The 6,600-nt window shown below is 38.5% G+C and overlaps 1 non-coding gene across 1 annotated transcript; it reads right to left on the bottom strand.

Moving 5' to 3' along the window:
- Window positions 1–6,115: 6,115 nt before the first annotated feature.
- Window positions 6,116–6,241, bottom strand: LOC112670264 (small nucleolar RNA SNORA1). The gene has a single exon (XR_003142841.1). It is a non-coding gene; the product is annotated as a small nucleolar RNA SNORA1 (small nucleolar RNA).
- Window positions 6,242–6,600: the final 359 nt, after the last annotated feature.

Genomic DNA, 6,600 nt, shown 5'->3' with positions numbered 1-6,600 from the left:
AATGAACTCTTGATGTACAGGGCAAGTATATCTATCCTTACTTTTCAGATGACAAGATTTTGTTCAATTCAATCTTCACACTGCGGTGCGTGATCTTCTAAAACTCGAACTCGAATCTGATCACATCGCCATCCAGCTTAAAATAATCCAACGGCTGCCAATCATTAGTATGGCAAAGACTAAAACCTAAGTGTCCCATAAGACCCTGCTAGTCTGTCCCTCTCTCCCTTTCCAGTCTCACTCACATGGTAATCCCTTCACTCACGTAACAATAGGGCTATTGGTTTCTATGAGTATAAATATGCTGTCTATGTCCTCTGTGTCGCAAGGCCTTTGCACATGTTACCATATGCTTAATTATTTGGTTAATGTTTGTTTCTTCCTCTGGATCAGGGCTTGGCTAACTACAGCCTGCTAGCCAAATTTGGTCTGCCACCTATCTTTGTAAATAAAGTGTCACTGGAACACAGCCACATCCATTTATTTCTGTGTTCTCTGTGGACCCTTTTGTACCACATTTGCAGAGTTGAACATTTGCTATAGAGACCATGCTATAGAGATGAAAGAAGGCCTGTCAAGCCTAAAATATTTTCTGTCTATCCCCTTACAGAAAACATCTGCTGACCCCTGACCTACATGACAACTTCCATAAGGGATGTGACCATTCTGTTATTTTTTGCCACGGCACCTACAGCATTAGAACGACGCTGGCACATAGCTGATGCCCCACAGATACTTGTTGAATGAGTGAATAAGTAACTTGTCAAAGATAACAGCTCATAAATGGCAAAACTCTCTCGAATCCAGATCCCCAGGCTCCTGTCCCAGGAGTCCTTCATTCATCATACCACTTAGAGTCAAGGATAACTTAGCTCTTACTCCACTACGGAAAGAACCAATATTCTCCTTGAATGATGCTCATCATTCTCCTATCACTATTCCAAATCATATTTTGTTTTCCTCTGTGTGAAAGCAATGCAATACAAAGTAAACTCAGGATTTTTCCCAGATCGTCCTGTCTTTCCTGGTCTTTCTTCCCCCAACCATCTGGTTACTTTCTTGTCAGCAACATCATCTCGAAAAAAACTCCCAGATTGTGCGTTACTCTTGCCAACTACCTGATACTCTTAATTGCTTTCTCTCCAAACTCAAATTACAGTAATAACCAAGGCTGTCATCCACAGTTTGTAATGGTAAGAATTAATATGGAATATTAGAACTTTGGGAAAGGAGACTGGGGACCAGAAACAGATTAGAACAGATGCATGTGCATGCAGAGTCAGAGACTGTCTGCTTTCAAATACATTTCTCGGCATTGTCCTCATCCATTCTAGGTTATGGCTTGTTGTAGAAACGATGCCAGAGGCAGAGCGGGTAAGAAAGCAGGCCCCTGGGTGTTAACAAGTCCTGGGTCTACTGCCAACGGACTATGTGACATGGTGTAACTTGTTTAACCCCTCTTCATGTTCTGTTTATTCCATCTGTACAATGGGAACAATAACGGTCTCTACCACAGTTGTCTGTGTGAGAAGTATATGAAATAGTATATGTAAAATACTCAGGGTCATGACTAGCATTAATAAATGGTTATTATTACTGTGAATGAGAGCTGAGCTGTGTTTCTCAGGGCTCAGTGATCTTCTTTCAAAAATGAGAATGTTGGGTTAATTTTCACAGTATTTCTCTTTTCTTCCCTGTTTCAAGCAAATGTGAGATGGATTCGTGATTGGTTAGGTAAGTTGAAACATTCGTCACCTCCCCTAACACTTCTCCAGTTTGCTGCAAATTTGAAAACTTGAGATCCGTTCCTGGTTCTACTGCACTTAGTCCATAGATTCCATTGTTTCCTCCTGGCCTCTACTTCATCACCGTGTCATCACAATTTTGGGATTAGCCTCACATGGAAAAGAGCAACAGGAAAACCTCCTATTTCCATCATTTCTTGTGTCTAGGTCATAGACAATCCTTGCCTGGAGCAGGAAGCTTTCCTGCCGAATCCAACGACCCTCCACAGTTATGTAGCAAAATATTTTGGAAGTACTAGTTTAGCTAGTTTCTAAATACAATCCCCCTTAACATTAGCCAAATATCACTTAGGCTAGCACTGCCAGTCATGGAGGTGCAAGGTTCAAAACAACAGGAACAGTAATTGTTCCCCGGTGGTGGCTGGCAAGAGCCTCTAGGGCACTTGCCGCAAATACATCCCTGTGGAAGATGACTAAGCAACTGTTTTTCTTCTTCCTGCAAAACCTCTCAAGTATCTCAGCCTAGAAAGCAAGAATGATTTCAACAAGGGACACCTGGGACAGCTGGAGGCTTCAGAAGATGAAAGAAACACGAGATCATTCTCAATGTTTCCTCCTCCTTTGTCTAAATGAATTGGTCTTGGGCCACATTAATGAATTTTCTCGCCTCCATCACAGGGAAGTGAGGATGGGGAAATAAAGCAGATCACCGATTGCTGGAATGTGCTCCCAATGAATATTTTTCTGTCTTTCTACTTTCTGTCATTATATCAATTACTGGACTTGGGCAAAGTTCTGAAATGAAGACAGCTGTTTTGTTTCTGTTTGTTTTAGGATAGCTATGCTTTTAGAAGCCCTAATTCCTTTTCCACCCTTAACATACAAGATGTCGCTAAATATGCATATTTGACTTTCCCTGAATGTTCATCTTAGAGCGCAAATGCCATCTTGAAACAGTTCATTCTAGCTTCAGACTTTTCTCCTTCCCTAAGCTTCTGGTTTCAGGAACACTCTCCCATCACCTGTCATCCACCATCATTTCTTGCTAAGATGCACTCATATGTTCCAGGACATTTGCTACTCCCTTAGGAAAATGTTCCCTTTTCTGGTGAAGTTCTCTGATTTCATTAGTTTTCACCAAGATATATCATCCATTCTATTTTATTCATTCTCATTTATCCAATTTTTGAATTTCCACATCCTTAAATAACAAATTAAGTCCATAAGTCTGCATGGATATTTATGGTGATAACTCCCCAAACTGTCAATCTGGCCCAGCCTTCTTTCTCTCCAGAATAATAAATATTTTCAATTTTCGACTGATAAAATATCTCTACCTAAATGTACCCTCCACCAATGAAATAATCTATCGATTAAAAACATTCAATTAGATAGACATTTTTATTACAGAAATTTTGATGATGCATGTAAAATAATACATACAATGCACATATATGTATATAATGTTGTGTGTTTATTGAATAAAATGAACAATGAATATACTACCCAACCTCAGAACTAGAATATAACCAACACCATTAAAGCTATTTGGGTAGTCTTCATAAGCATTATCCTCACCTCCCCATCACCAATCCATAATTATGCTGATTGTTCTCTTGCATTTAAAACATGTTTTTTTTTATCATGTATGTATATATCTTTAACAAATTATTTTGTTTTTAAAGATTTTATCTATTTTTTGAGAAGAAGAGAGATACAGAGACACTGCACGAAGGGGGTGGTGGTGGGAGGAGGCAGAGGGAGAGGGAGAAGCAGACTCCATGCTGAGCAGGGAGCCCCATGTGGGGCTCGATCCCAGGACCCTGGGATCATGACTTGAGCTGAAGGCAGGCACTTAACCGACTGAACCACCCAGGTGCCCCTATATCTTTTTTCTTTTTTAAGATGTATTTGAGAGAGAGAGACACAGAAAGAATGAGAGAGACCGCACTAGGGGGGTGGGGAAGGACAGAGCGAGAGAGTCCTCAAGCGGACTCCTCACTGAGCACAGAGCCTGATTTGGGGCTGGATCCCAGGACCCTGAGACCTGAGGACCCGAGGATCCATGACCTGAGCTAAAATCAAGAGCCAGTTCTCAACTGGAGGAGCCACCGAGGCACCCCTATCGTGTATGCATATGTCTTGAAACAATGTATTACTTAGCTTTATTTGCTTTTGACCTATGTAAAAATACACATGTAGCCTCCTATGATTGCTTGTATGATTCTACAATGTTTTAAAGGTTTATCTGCATTGTTGCTTAATGCTATTTGCTCATTTTCGGTGTTCCTAACACATGACAAACAAGCCCTTGTTCACTCAGAATATTTTAAAGTTTTTGTTATTACCAATAACACTACCATGAATATTTTTGTACATGTCTCCTGGTGCATATATGAGTTCTTCCAGTACCTAAAATCAAAGTGTGCAATTCCAGAAATGGAATTGCTAGAATTTATGCTCAACTTTACAAGATTGTTGTAAACAAGATTTTGATTGTTTTCAAGTGGTCTGTTATCAGCTGAATCATCTACTAGCGGTGTACTGCCATCAAGTATTACCTTTGTTCATCATCGAGGAGACTGGATATTGTTGGAGCTTTTAATATTTGACAATTTAGTGGGTGTAAAATAATATTTCATTATAATCTGAATTTAGTTTTTCCTGAATTTTAATAAAGCTGAACTATTCTCACTGGGCTATTTACAATTCATGTTTTCTTCTCCCTGTATTGCACTTACGTCTTTTGCTCTTTTATTTTTTTTCCATTTTCTTACTGATTTATATGTAATCTTTATATGTATTTGCATATATTTTTAATATGCATATGTATTTTCTATATACTTATATATTTTGATGCTTGACACTTACTTGAGGGGCAGGTATAATTCTCCCCATTGTGGCTTATCTTTTCACCTTTTTAATGATACCTTTTATGTCAAATATAGGAAGCTTCAATATACTTAGTTTCTGGTGTGACTTAAAATCCTTCCTTTTCTATGAAACAAGACAGGATTTCTCCTGTTTTCTTTGAAAGCTTTTAGAGTTATTTGCTCTTTTGACTCCATGTCTTTACCTAGAGTTGATTTTGGTGCATGCAGTAATGTAGGGATCCATTTTAATTTTTTTATATAAATAACCAATTCTCACAGCACCTTATAAACAAATCGTTCAATATCTTAACTGATCTGCCATGCCAGCTCTCTTATAAATTGGTCCAGGAAGAGTGAGCATTCATGGTTTCCTTATTATACTCTACTACTGATTTGGTTATCTCCAATTAATACATCATTGCCTCAGTTTCTACAGCTTTATTAGTCTTGGTAATTGGTAGAGCAGGTTCTTCGTTTTTAGAACAATATCTATTATTTGTAACCATGATAGCTGTGTATTCTCCACTTAAATAGGGTTTCTTTAATGATTGGCATAAAGTTGATAATTCTTCATAATGTCGTTACTCATCTTTTGATGGTTTATTCCTAAGTCATAGGTCACTCTTGTCTTTTTAAAGACTTAATTTTTTATAGCAGTGGTATGTTCACAGCAAAATTGAGAGGAAGGTACAGACTTCCCATAGACGTCTTGCCCCACACATACATAGGCTCCCCCATTATCAAAATCCTCCACCAGTCTTACATTTGTTGCAACTGATGACTCTACAAGGACACGTCATTATCACCCAGTGTCCATAGCTTGCATTAGATTCACTCTTAGTGTCACACATTCTATGGGTTTGCACCAGTGTATAATGCCATGATGATGTCATCCATCACTAGCATCCTAGTTTCCCTGCCCTGCAAATCCTCTGTGCCTGCCTGCTCATCCTTGCCCCTCCCCGCAGCCCCAGGCAACCACTGATTGCACTGTGTCCGTTGGTTTTACCTTTCCCAGAATGTCATTGAGTTGTAATCATGTGGAAGCTTTTCACTTAGTAATATGCACTTAGGGTACCACCACATCTTTTCAGTACTTGGTAGCTCCTTTTTTTCTAGTGCCAGATAGTGTTCCACTGCCTGGTGTTGCCTGTTGTTGAATGGTTTTTTTGCTGCTGTTGCTCCCATTTGAAAATGCAACTGGCTTTTGAATATAACATATTTGTGTATCTCATGGTTTTATAGCTTCCTTTTCAATTATACCTTTTACTTTTTTGTGCCTTGCCATATTAGTGAGAGTACAGTAGACTTCAAAAAGTCCCTACCTGTAATCTTTGGAGTCTAATTTCTTTAAGCAATTGATTTTAGGGCCTTAGAAGTTAAATTGTAGAAAGTTCATTGATTGTTATTTTGTCAAGTGATTTAAAAATATATTATTCCTTGTTTCTAATACTGAAAAGTTTTGTTCCATCCACATTTAACTGATGAGCCTACAAGAAATGTTACAGGTCTCATTCTTGCCCTTGCAATAATGGAAGCATAATCTATCTGTCTCAGTGTTGCCATATTAACCATTTGTAGACACCACAAACAATCGTGCCCGCTTTCATCGAGAATGAGGCTTGGAGTAAATAGTCTTTTCTAAAATTCTGGGACATGAACTATATTTTATAAATGCACAAACTAAATTCACCTGGCAAATCAAGTGGTAAGACTTAAAATTAAGGTAACCAATTAGATGAATTAAGTGTTTGCAAATACTTATGACAATAGTTTTATGGAAAGAGAATGGAGAGGTATATTTCTAATCTTTTTCCATAATGCAGATTCTCATCATCTTCATTTTTGGATTTCTGCAAAAACGATCCAGCGTACTACCTCTAATCCAACCTCCAGTTGTAGCCTAAGTGATTTTTGCAAAGTAATTTCTATTTTAAACTGCTGACCTGAAACAGATGCCCAAGTCCTCAGTATGGTTTACA

This window comes from Canis lupus, chromosome 25 (assembly GCF_003254725.2).
Source record: "Canis lupus dingo isolate Sandy chromosome 25, ASM325472v2, whole genome shotgun sequence".
NCBI lineage: Eukaryota > Metazoa > Chordata > Mammalia > Carnivora > Canidae > Canis > Canis lupus.
The sequence above is the reverse complement of the archived record's forward strand: the minus strand, read 5'-3'. Positions and strand labels throughout refer to the sequence as shown.